The sequence below is a fragment of the Gekko japonicus genome, unplaced genomic scaffold, assembly GCF_001447785.1.
Source record: "Gekko japonicus isolate JY-2015 unplaced genomic scaffold, Gekko_japonicus_V1.1 scaffold1850, whole genome shotgun sequence".
NCBI lineage: Eukaryota > Metazoa > Chordata > Lepidosauria > Squamata > Gekkonidae > Gekko > Gekko japonicus.
Window position 1 is genome coordinate 275,383 of NW_015163658.1, and position 12,891 is coordinate 288,273.

The following is a 12,891-nucleotide window of genomic DNA, read 5'->3' on the forward strand; positions in this document are numbered from 1 at the left end:
ATATAAAAACACAATAAAACTATGAAACGGCATCAGAGCCATCAAAATTAACAGGCTTTAAAGACTGGACTGTAAAAACAGCATAGACTGTTTTGTAGCTGAAAATGAGTCTCATAAAACAGCCCTGATAGTAACCTGACTGCTGCATTTTGGACCAGTTGAAGCTGGACAGTTTTCAAAGGCAGCCCTGCATAGAGCACATTACAGTAGTCTAACCTGGGTGTGATCAGAGCACAGATCACCATGGCAAGACCAGGCTTTTGAAGAACAGCTGCAGCTGGTGTACTTCCTGCATGAGGATACCTTTGGGCAGGGCCGGATTTAGACTTGCTGAGGCCCTAAGCTATACAAAACCCAGAGGCCCCCTACTGTTTTAAATTACATCAGCTGGTCTCAGAAAAATTTAAAATATATACGCCTTTTTAATATTTGAAAATATATTGTCTTTTAATTTTTATTAAAAATAATAATTACATAATTAAAGGGTTTTAAAATGACAAATAAGGCTCCAGCAGATTGCGAGGCCCTAAGCTGTAGCTTATTTAGTTTATGCGTAAATCCGGCACTGCCTTTGGGCTAGAAGAAGCGCTTTTGCTGCAGGGGGTACTTCATTGCTGCGGTTTAGTTAGCTGGGAGGATGCAAGGGGGAGCTCAGTCAAAACAGACTCTACCATTTATATAGAGCCCCAGCAATTTAGGCTTAAACTGATCCCAGCATCCTGTTGATGTCACAGGGGTCGGAATGAGATGATCCAGCAGCGCGGGTTACCTTATTCGGAGTACTGTTAGAAAATCTGGGATTGTGTACTGCTTAATCTCATATAGAATTCAAATTTGTGTATCTGGTGCATGGTAGAGAATTGCCGGTGCTTGATCATCGGTCCACCACGGGCTGAAAGAAGACCAGGAGTGTGTGTGTGTGTGTGTATTTATTTGGTAACTTCTACAGCAAATCATCTTAACTCTAGGAATACAGATTCAGTTCAAGTACCTGAGGTGGGGTTTTATGCTCTCAAGCATGCCCCAGGAAAACTGGTGAACTTGTCCTTCCTTCCTTCCTTCCTTCCTTCCTTCCTTCCTTCCTTCCTTCCTTCCTTCCTTCCTTCCTTCCTTCCTTCCTTCCACTGGTTGAATTAAGAAAAGGTATTTTTCAGATAGCTGGCATTCCTCAAAACTGCTTGGTGTAGTGGTTAAGTGCAGGGACTCTAATCTGGGAGAACCGGGTTTGATTCCCCACTCCTCCGCTTGCAGCTGCTGGATGACCTTGGGCAAGCCATAGTTCTGTCAGAGCTGTTCTTGAAAAAGAGCAGTTTCTGTCAGAACTCTCTCAGCCCCACCTACCTCACAGGCAATGCTCCCTCTAAGCTGTGGAGACTTGTGAGCAGAAATTCTACTTTGTGGGCTCCTGGCATTAAAGTTGTGAGCGAGCGATTTGGGTACTGCATGAATTTGTTTGCTCTGGAGCCAACCTTCTTTAGCTATGTCAAAAATGTGTGAGCCGGAGGCTAAAAAACTGTGAGCTAGCTCACACTAACTCAGCTTAGAGGGAACACTGCTCACAGGGTGTCTGTTATGGGGAGGGGAAGGGAAAGGAGTTTGTAAACCGCTCTGAGACTCCTTTGGGTAGTGAAGGGCGGGGGATTAATCTAATCTCTTCTTCTTCTTCTTCTATATTTTTTGGCCCAAAGAGTCACATCTTTCTACAGTTATGTATAACTGTGCTACATTTTTTATGAATGACATTAGGAGTCTTTTTATATTTCTTTTGACTACAATCGAGAAATGGCATTTGAAGCAAGGAAACAGGTTGCTGTACATTAAGTAGGTTAAAATATACTGAGTAGCCGCATTGAGTTTTGGAATGAGGTTGTGTTGAGGATATTGACCTGGGAGTTTAGAAATTAGAATATAGGTTATTGCATATTTAAAACTGCTCTTGTGAATATTGGAGGGGTGTGTATGTGTGTGTGTATATATGATTTGTGTATTCATATTGTAGGATCACACCTGAGATGAATTTAATACATCTATTTTGTTGAATGCATATATTGTAAATGTACTATAATAATGTTGGAGCTGCGGTGGCTCAAGTGGTTAAGACTCTGAACTGCAGGCTGTGGAAGGTCGGTAGTTCAGCCGTTCGAGACCTGGGTTGCCGCATGACGGAGTGAGCTCCCATCTCTAGTTCCAGCTCCTGCCAACCTAGCAGTTCGAAAGCAAGAAATTGCAAGTAGATAAATAGGAACCACTTCGGTGGGAAGGGAACAACGTTCCGTGCGCCTTGGTGTTTAGTCATGCTGGCCACATGACCACGGAAACGTCTTTGGACAGCGCTGGCTCTTCGGCTTGGAAACGGAGATGAGCACCGCAAACCTAGAGTCGGATTCGACTGGCTTTCGAGCAAGGGAACCTTTACCTTTACTGTAATAATATTTAAAATTTGTAATTTATATGTTTTGCCTTGTTAATCCAAGGATGGGCAGCCCCTGGCACATGGGGTGAACAGCAGCTCACGCCAGTCCATTGGGCTTTGGCAAGCAGGGCCACCTCGCCCCTGGGGCTCAGCTTATTCCTATAACTTTTGTCTCTCCTTCTTCTCCCCCTACCTATCCCTAGCCTGCTGGCACACCAACATCTTCACAGTGCGTTTGTTGCGCTCAGGTAGCCTGTTTCTATGCAGAGCCATTCTTAGCAGAAGGGAGGATTTTTTTTCTTAATCGTTGCATGGTGGTGGTGGTGGTGACAAAGTATATTTTAGCAGATCAGGGCATGTACGATTTCTGAATCCGCTCTGTCTAGTGCCTGTGTTGATAGAAGTATTTATCTTCTGTGAAACTTCCTGTGGTATGCCACACACTAGAGTTCATTTAATTCCCGGTATATGTATGTACTGGGTGATTTTGTTGCCAGAAAGAATAGCCTGCAGTCTCATTCCTCTCTGACGTGTATTCAGGTTTTAGTGTTCACCTGCTCACTTCTAAGTGTTTTAAGCCAACTGGCTGGTTCAGAAGTCATAACAGAAGAAGAGCCTTGCTGGATCAGGCCAGTGGTCGATCTGGTCCAGCATCCTGTCTCACACAGTGGCCAACCAGTTCCTCTGGAGGGCCACCAACAGGGCAGAGACGTCGAGGCCTTCCCCTGATAAGAGCATCAGAATAGCCCTGCTGGGTCAGACCAGGGAGGGTCCATCTAGTCCAGCATCCCGCCTCACATGGGCCAGCCAGTTCCTCTGGAGGGTCAGCAACAGGGCAGAGAGGCCGAGGCCTTCCCCTGAGAAGAAAATCAGAAGAGCCCTGCTGGATCAGACCAGGGAGGGTCCATCTGGTTCAGCATCCTGTCTTGTACAGTGGCCAACCAGTTCCTCTAGAAGGCCAACAACAGGACTTACAGGCCAAGGCCTTCCCTTGATGTTGCCATCTAGCAGCAGTATTCAGAGGTCCACTGCTGCCTTACAAGATGGTGCCATCACCACATCCTGGGGCAGTGAGTTCCATAATTTAACTGTGTGCAGCTGCCGAATAAGACCTCATGATGCCCAAAAGCTTGTGCTACATTTGGTTGAAAAATTAAGATTTCCCTGTTCATGAATGGAGCTCAGGTTTGGAAATTGTGCCTATTATGGCTCCTCCTTCTTTATACCATGTTGATTTTGTTATACAAATTAATATCCAGTCCAAAATGGGAGATACCCAGACCTAGAAAGAGAGGCTTTCTCTATAACAGGCCTTCATTACGTCCTAATAAAATCTTACTAAGAATAAATCCATAAGAAACACAGAAATATGAATAATCAAAGAAAAGGGGGAAAATCTTTATAGTCCCATCTATAATACAATTTTAAAAAGTTGCCTTCGTCTTGTCTGTACTGAGTGATGTTAGCCACATACAGCTATGTTAGCCACATACAGTGATGTTAGCCACATACTGGAGGGTACTTGGGGTGATTACAGCGTAGGACATACAGATGAACGCTCCCCTTGGATTTACCCAGAAAGAGTTACTGGAACGGAAAAGACTGGGACCTCATCAGCCTGCTCTAGACGTCAAGTGTTGCTCGAGAGGCCTTATCCTTTTACACAAAAGAACAGCCATGGCGATGTGTCTGCCCTTCCAAAAACGCTGTCTTCAGCTTTCCATTTCTGATCTTTGCTGGAGGAAGAGCTTGGACACAAAGTGGAGTAATGGATCTGAAACATCCGTCTGACAAAACTAAGAATCACGAATGCTCTAAAAGCCACTTGGACAATCCAGTGCTGCTGGTATTGCTGAAAGCAGTGAACCTGGCAGTAACCCAGTTGGCCAAACAAAGACAGCATAGCAGAAAGGGAGTCCAGTGAAGAAGCTGAACTGAACCAGTCTCTCCTTTCAGGATTGATTGACTGTCTGTGTCTCTGTGGCACTTCGAAGCTCCCTGGCAGGCACATGATAAAATGTCCACATCTGGAACGTTTCAGGGCTTAGAAGATTTTTTTTTTTTGGTTCAGAGTAGATGGTGCAGTGCAGGAGCGTTTGAAAACATCCGTTCTCTTGGCACTTGTTTCTTGCAAGCATACAAAGTCAGCTGCTCTGCGGAACGATGGTAAGGAAACCCATTTGTCACTGAGGAGATGAGAACCTGTGGCAGTACCAGTTCATGATGCATCAGATCTGTCAAACTCTTGCCAGTGTGTGCTGTTTTTTCAATACATCAGTGAGGAGGATGAAGTTGGCGAAAGATGCTTCAGTTTCTTCCACTTGATTGGTGTTTTGTCCAGGTGCCTTTGCAACAGGTTAGCTTTAACAGTTGGGTGAGCTGTTCCCAGATGTGGATGGCAAGCAAAGAGTAGTCTGCCAAAGTAGCTATGACTTGTGCTGATCTGGTGAGTAGAGAGATTGGTGGGGTACAGAACTGTCTCAACAAAGATTTCGTGTCCTGGTGAGGTGAGCCCCCCCCCCCCCGGGAGATCTTAGAATCATAGAGAGTTGGAAGGGACCTCCAGGTTCATCTAGTCCAGCCCCCTCCACAGGGCAGGAAATTCACAAATACCTCCCTTTCTTCTTCATGGGGTACTGTAAGGCCTGCCTGTTTGCCAGGTCTTTGGAGGAGGTTTGGGTGGCAAGCATTTTTTTAGGATGGGAAGGGAGGAGAAATTTGTTAAGACACTGAACTGCAGGCTGTGGAAGGTCAGTAGTTCAGCAGTTCGAGACCTGAGTTGCCGCATGACGGAGTGAGCTCCCGTCTCTAGTTCCAGCTCCTGCCAACCTAGCAGTTTGAAAGCAAGAAATTGCAAGTAGATAAATAGGTATCACTTCACTGGGAAGGTAACAACGTTCCGTGCGCCTTGGTGTTTAGTCATGGCGAGCCACATGACCACGGAAACATCTTCAGACAGCGCTGGCTCCTCGGCTTTGAAACGGAGATAAGCACCACAACCCTAGAGTTGGACTCTACTGGCTTTCGAGCAAGGGAACTTTACCTTTACCTTTTACTTCATTTTATTTTTGCATTTAGACTAGGAATGGTTTTTAACTGTTATCGTAAGCCGCCTTGAACCATGAGGAAAGGCGGGCTCTAAATGTTTCCGTTAATAAATAAAATAATCTGAAGGCATATGAGCTGTTTTCACCGATGGTCTCTTTTTTTAAAAAAGGTTTTTCCTGGTTGTTGGATTTAATACATATTTTTGTTACAAACTATTGATCAGTGATTTATGCAGTTTTTGGTGCTTATTTGATTTTTACTGGTTACCTTGTATATGAGTTGTCTTGGAAGGTTTGTGGGTGAAAATGTATGGGGTACAATTAAAATAAAGTGTATAGCTGTAAGGCAATTCTGAGGTTCTGAAGAAGGTCAGCACATTGCTACTTACTATATATTTAGGATGTTTTGTGCCACCCCTTGAGAATACTGCTTGAGGCGGTTTACAATTAAAACAATGTACCGCTATAAAACAAGCCATTGGGCATAAGCAGCATTAAAACTACCTGTAAAACAGAAGCAGACCATTAAAAAAGCACTCATAATAAAACCTCTACGTTACTGTTTACCATTTATAGTCCGTCGTTGTCACTTGGAATCAAGGCAAGTATAGAACAAAGTTTGGCGTAGTGGTTAAGTGCGCGGGCTCTAATCTGGGAGAACCGGGTTTGATTCCCCACTCCTCCACTTGCAGCTGCTGGATGACCTTGGGCAAGCCATAGTTCTTTCAGAGCTGTTCTCTCAAGGACAGTCCTTGAAAGAGCTCCGTCAGCCCAATGTACCTCCCAGGGTGTCTATTGTGGGGAGGGGAAGGGAAAGGAGTTTGTAAGCCACTCTGAGACTCCGAGTGAAGGGTGGGGTATAAATCCAATCTCTTCTCCTCTTCTTCTTCGAGTCCACTGGTACCTTTAAGACCAACGAAGTTTAATTCTGGGTATAAGCTTTTGTGGTCCATGGAGAATTAAACTTTGTTGGTCTTAAAAGTGCCACTGGACTCAAACTTTGTTCTGTCGCTTCAGACCAGCATGGCTACCTGCCTGAATCAGATTACAGGTATGTTAAGTGTACCTCAGCAGCGGAATGGGCTGCCTTGGGAGGTGGTGAGCTCCCCCTCACTGGCAGTCTTCAAGCAGCGGCTGGATGAACGCTTGTCAGGGATGCTCTACGCCAGTGATGGATGGCGAACCTTATAGAGACCGAGTGCCCAAACTGCAACCCAAAACCCACTTCTTTATCACAAAGTGCCAACACGGCAATTTAACCTGAATATTGAGGTTTTACTTTAGAAAAAAACCACTCATACATTAACTTAAGGTGATCCAAACAAAGTAAGGAAAGCAATCCCAAATGCTTTCATTGACTTAAAATTATTTGGCAGAGAATTCGACACTTTAATGATGGTCTGGGCCTGGCTGGGGCGATGGCACGCGTGCCCACAGAGAGGGCTCTGAGTGCCACCTCTGACACCCGTGCCGTAGGTTCGCCACCACTGCTCTCGGCTGATCCTGCAGTGAACAGGGGGTTGGATTACATGGCTTGTATGGCCTCTTCCAACTCTGTGATTCTATGATAAACCTTGTCGGTAAATGGACTGCAAGACATAATGTTTGACTCTAACAGGATTTCAATCCTAGTGAGGCATAATAGTGGAGTGGAGCTGGGATTGTTTTATGGGGTGGGGGACGCGAACAGCACACACAGACGTGTCTCTGTTTAAGGCAACAAGACAATCCACAACAGATTATCTATTTATTTGGTTCAATTTATATTCTGCCCTTCCTGTGAATGGGCTCCAGGTGGGTTACAACACTGGTTACAGAACAATAACATCATACTTTAAGAACTATATAATTTAGCCCCTAAAACAATGTGGTTCAGACTCCTTCAAGCTATTTCCATGGTGTCCCATATTATTCAGTTAAAAGGTAAAGGTAAAGGTTCCCTTGCTCGAAAGCCAGTCAAATTCAACTCTAGGGTTGCGGTGCTCATCTCTGTTTCAAAGCCAAAGAGCCAGCGCTGTCCGAAGACTTTTCCGTGGTCATGTGGCCGGCTTCCCACCAAAGTGGTACCTATTGATCTACCGTACTTGCAATTTCTTGCTTTCGAACTGCTAGGTTGGCAGGAGCTGGAACTAGAGACGGGAGCTCACTCCATCATGCGGCACCCGGGTCTCGAACTGCTGAACTACTCACCTTCCACAGCCTGCAGTTCAGCGTCTTAACCACTTGAGCCACCGCAGCTCCACTTTAAAAGGAGAGAGGGCTAAATCCTATAAGGGATTCCAGATGGAAGATACCTTAACTTCGGCTAAACTAAGGTGGGGTTGTTGTTCAGAGTCCTTGAAAACTGAAGACCTTGTAATAGATGATAACAGATGGTAACAGGATGGTAACAGGTAAACCAGGGGTGTCAAACATGCGGCCCAGGAGCTGGATCAGGCCCCTGGAGGGCTTCCATCAGGCCCGCAGTTGAACTGGTCATCTCCTGCTTCCAGTTCTGCTGCTGCTGCTGCTTCATCATAGCTTGCTTTGCCAGACTCTCTCAGTCGCTCAGCCATTTCATGTTTTCCCCTGGGTCCTAGACTCAGAACTCTGAGCATGAGATTTTTGCTGTGAATGTCAATAAATCAAAAGTAGGTTTGCAGTTTACAGATACACACCTGAACAGCATACTCAGGATTGCAACAGCACAGGCATTTTGATGCAATAATTCAGAGCAAGAGTTGCCAGTTATCAGACACTGTTAAATAAACAAAATATTGCAAGAGTGCTGATGTTTTAAGGATGTTTTTATTTTAAGTTAAAAAAAACCCAGTGTCCTTTATGAAGTCTATATCTCCGCTCTACCTGGCATTACATTTTATGACACACGTGGCCCGGCCCAACAAGGTCTCATTTATGTCAGATCCGGCCCTCATAACAAATGAGTTTGACACTCCTGATATAAACTTTATCTCTTTGTTTCACGGTACGGAAGATTGTGAACTCTGTGTTTTGGGGAAGTAATTTGTTTGAAAACAAGCTGAGGAGTAAAATGAATTGATTTCTCCAAGCTCAGTCATGAAGCTCGCTGGGTTATCATAGAATCATAGAATCAGAGCTATTTTTGGGCAGGAACGCACAGGAACGGAGTTCCGGCTGGCTTCCAAGTTGGCCACGCCCAGCAGGAACTCATTAGCATAATAGGCAACACCCAACAGCAGAAACTCATTAGGATTGGCCAAACATGCAAAGGAGTTCCTGCTACAAAAAAGCCCTGGGTTTTGACAACAAACAAGGTAAACAGAATAAGAAGCAAAAGATGGGTGTGGCTGGATGAGCACACTTCTGGTAACATGGGGGTATGGCCTAATATGCCAATGAGTTGTGTGCTGTCAGGGGTGTGGCCTAATATGCTAATGAGTTTCTGCTGTTGGGTGTGGCCTATTATGCTAATGAGTTCCTGCTGGGTTTTTCCTACAAAAAAAGCCCTGCATAGAATCATAGTATGTTAGAGTTGGAAGGGACCTTGCAGGTCATCTAGTCCAACCCCCTGCACTCTGCAGGAGAATAGCTGAAAGATCTTGGCCTTGTTACTCTCCCTAGCCAGCCTCACAGGGTACTTGTTCAAGTAAGGAGGAGGAAGGGAGACTGAGCTATGTACCCTGTTATGAGCTCCCTGGAACAAGAGCAAGATAAAAATGTGAAATACATAAATAGATTAGTGCCAGAAATTCTCTTTACATCCAAATATAATTTAGGGTATTGTAACTTTAAAAAAAATAGTAATGTATGTCTGTGAAAGTTGGCTGCGAGAGCTGGACTATCATGAAGGCCGAGCACCGAAGAATAGATTCTTTTGAACTGTGGTGCTGGAGAAGACTCTTGAGAGTCCCTTGGACTGCAGGGAGATCAAATCAGTCAATCCTAAAAGAAATCAACCCTGACTGTTCCCTGGAAGGCCAGAGACTGAAGCTCCAATACTTTGGCCACCCAATGAGAAGGGAGCACTCACTGGAGAAGACCCTGATGCTGGGAAAGATTGAAAGTCAAAGAAGACGGGGACGGCAAAGGATGAGATGGTTAGACAGTGTCATCATAGATGCAACGAACATGAAATTGAGCAAACGTCAGAGGACAGCGGAAGACAGGAGGGGCTGGGCGTGATCTTGTCCATGGGGTTGCGAAGAGTCGGACTCGACTGTGCAACTGAACAACAACAACAGCTTGAAGGACGCTCAGAGATAAGCTCTCGGCCTTTTGGCAAGGTTTTAAAAGTTATTTTATCTCCTACAAGTTTGTTTTGCTCAGCTATTAGCCTTCCTTATGAGATGGTTAGGCAGTGTTATCGAGGCAACGGACATGAAAATAAGCAAACCCCGGAGCACGACGGCAGACAGGAGGGCCTGGCGTGATGTGGTCCATTGTGTTGCGAAGAGTTGGACTTGACTGTGCGACTGAACAACAACAACAACACAACTTAAAAAAAGCTCAAGTGACCACACCAAAGAAAACAGTCTGAATGCGGTACCTAGATTAAAGAAGCTTTTCTATCGAATCATGGGCTCTTGCCAAACTTGCGTGAGTTGAATCTTAAACCTTTGACTCTTGCTTAAGCTGACTGGGTATTTGTTTTTAATGCTTAAATAAATCACCTTTATACTGCCTGTAACCAAGGCAATACACAATAAAGTCACAGTAGCATATTAACAATCAAAAACACCAGTGCCTTATTAAACATTACAAGCCATTGCAAGTGATTTACAGCAACATGTTCATAGAATCATAGAGTTGGAATGGACCTCCAGGGTCACCTAGTCCAACCCTTTGCACAATGCAGAAAATTCACAAATACCTCCCCCTCCTCCTCCATTTTATCCTTACAGCAATTTTCCTCATCAGAAGGTTGATACGTTGACTTTCCTTACTTGAGAGGAGTACTGATTGAATTTAGGAAAAACTGTGAGCTTGGTGTCCTTGCATTCTGGAGTGGGCTGTAGTCTGACCTTTTGGTGTAGTGGCTAAGTGTGCGGACTCTAATCTGGGAGAACCGGGTTTGATTCCCCACTCCCCCACTTGCACCTGGCTGGATGACCTTGGGCAAACCGTAGTTCTGATAAGAGCTGTTCTTGAAAAAAGAGCAGTTTCTGTCAGAGCTCTCTCAGCCCCACCTACCTCCCAGGGTGTCTGTTGTGGGGAGGGGAAGGGAGAGGAGTTTGTAAGCTGCTCTGAGACTCCTCTGGGTAGTGAAAAGTGGGGTATAAATCCAATCTCCTCCTCTTCTTTTATTCTGAGTCCTCCAGCCTAGCCTCTTCTCCTCTTCCAGAGCAATTGTCCACCTGGTTGAATGTCCAGTCTGGGACAATAGTCGATAAATAGTTGTCGCAGAAAAAGTAGCCAGGTTGAGTTTTAAATATTTTAAATGTTCTCTGATGATACTGGAACGAACAGTACATCTTGCCCACAAGTCCCCTCATACATGTTTCCCGCTCTGAGTTAATTTTGGTTTGCAACTGGGATATGGTGGGTAAGGGCCAGCCGGCAGAGGACCTGATGATTTCTGCAGTCAGGGCTGCTTCAGCCTGCCCCATTGCCCCCATACCGGCTCTCGTAACCGTCGCAAGGCCTTCCAGTTCTTGGACTGTGAACACTTAATATGCTCTTTAGATGCTGAACCTTTTAAAAATCAAGTAACCCCCCCCCCGGACCAATGTTCCCTCTAAGCTGTGGAGTCTTGTGAGCAAAAATTTAGCTTTGTGAGCTACTGGCATTAAAGTTGTGAGTGAGCGATTTGGCTGCTGCATCAATTAGTTTGCTCTGGAGCCATCCTTCCTGAGCTGAGACAAAAAGGTGTGAGCCGAAGGCTAAAAAATTGTGAGCTAGCTCACGCTAACTCGGCTTAGAGGGAACACTGGCTATGACTGCTTTGAGGCAGCTCAAGGTGGCCTTTGCATTAGCTGGAGAAGCCACCGACTCCATTCCCCCAAGGCCTGAGTGTCTTAAACGGAGCTCCCTTGATCTCTGCCCACTGTCCTTTTGCAAGGTCTTGCCTGAGCTTATCAGCTATCCTTCAGCGATGGCCAAGGCTCTCTGCAGAAATATTCCAGAATGCTATCTACAGCTTAATATTTCCTGCAGCAATTTATTTATTTTTTTGGCTTTTGAAAATGACTTAACCAAGCTCTGCAGTGGTGTTTGCTTGAATAGTTCGGGATCGTCTGCGTTTTCAGAAAAAACAGTGTAAAGAAATAGCGGGTGGGGTAACAATGGGAACCTTAGCGTCTGAATTTCCCTCCTGGTTTGTTTGATGGCTTTGCTTCATACCTGGATGCCTCCTGTGCTTCTGCCTTTAGCACAGTGGTGGAATGACGGCTGCTAAGAACTGGAATCTCCTGCAGTTTGCCTCCGTAGTTTAAAATATAACCTGGGAATCTTGATTTTATATATAATCAACAACTGAAGTTCTTGAGCCTTATTTTTTAGGAATAATGAGTGCGTTCACATCTCCTCCCCCACCGCTTGAGATTCACAGTGGTAGCTTGCTTGGAAGAAATTTTAGAAGTATCCCGTGGCAGTCAGTACATACAGAGACAGTTTTGCCGGCAGAAGTAAACAGGAGTCTTTTTGCACCATTAAAACTAACAAGACTTTTTGAACCGTAAGCTTTTGAGGACTGGAACCCACTTTGTCTGAAGTGAGCGTTGTATCCTTACTAGGTGCCTGTTTAGATATGAGGTTATGGGGAAAGACAACAGCCAAGTCGAGGAGACAGATCAAATTTCGCAGGGCCTGCAAGACGGGGCTCTTCCACCTTGCCTTTAGTTAAGGAGCCGCACCCAATACATCAAGGCCCTGTGCCCAATATCACCACCGACAGTCTGAGCCTTGCTGATTTTAAAATCAATTGCCGACTGCATTCGTTAGTATGTTGATGTTACCCTGTTCTCCCCATTGCCACTTAAATTGTTCACCATCACCTTATGTAGTTTCTGAGCTTTTAAGCTATTTTTTTATGTTGTTGTTTTAGCTGTTGCCAGCCTAGCAGTTCGAAAGCAAGAAATTGCAAGTAGATAAATAGATACCACTTCGGTGGGAAGGTAACAGCGTTCCGTGCACCTTGGTGTTTAGTCATGACCACGGAAACGTCTTCAGACAGCGCTGGCTCTTCGGCTTGGAAACAGAGATGAGCACCGCAACCCTAGAGTCGGATTCGACTGGCTTTCGAGCAAGGGAACCTTTACCTTTACCTTTTAGCTCTTGCATTTTATGTAAGCTGCCCTGAGCCTGCTCCGGCGGGGAGCGTGGGGTACAAATCAATCAAATCCATAAATTAAAAAAAGGGTAGCTGCATTAGTCCACCTGTAGCAGTAGAAAAGAGCCAGAGTCCAGGAGCACCCTAAAGACTAACAAAATTGGTGGCAGGGGAGGAGCTTTCGTGAGGGACAAAAACTCATA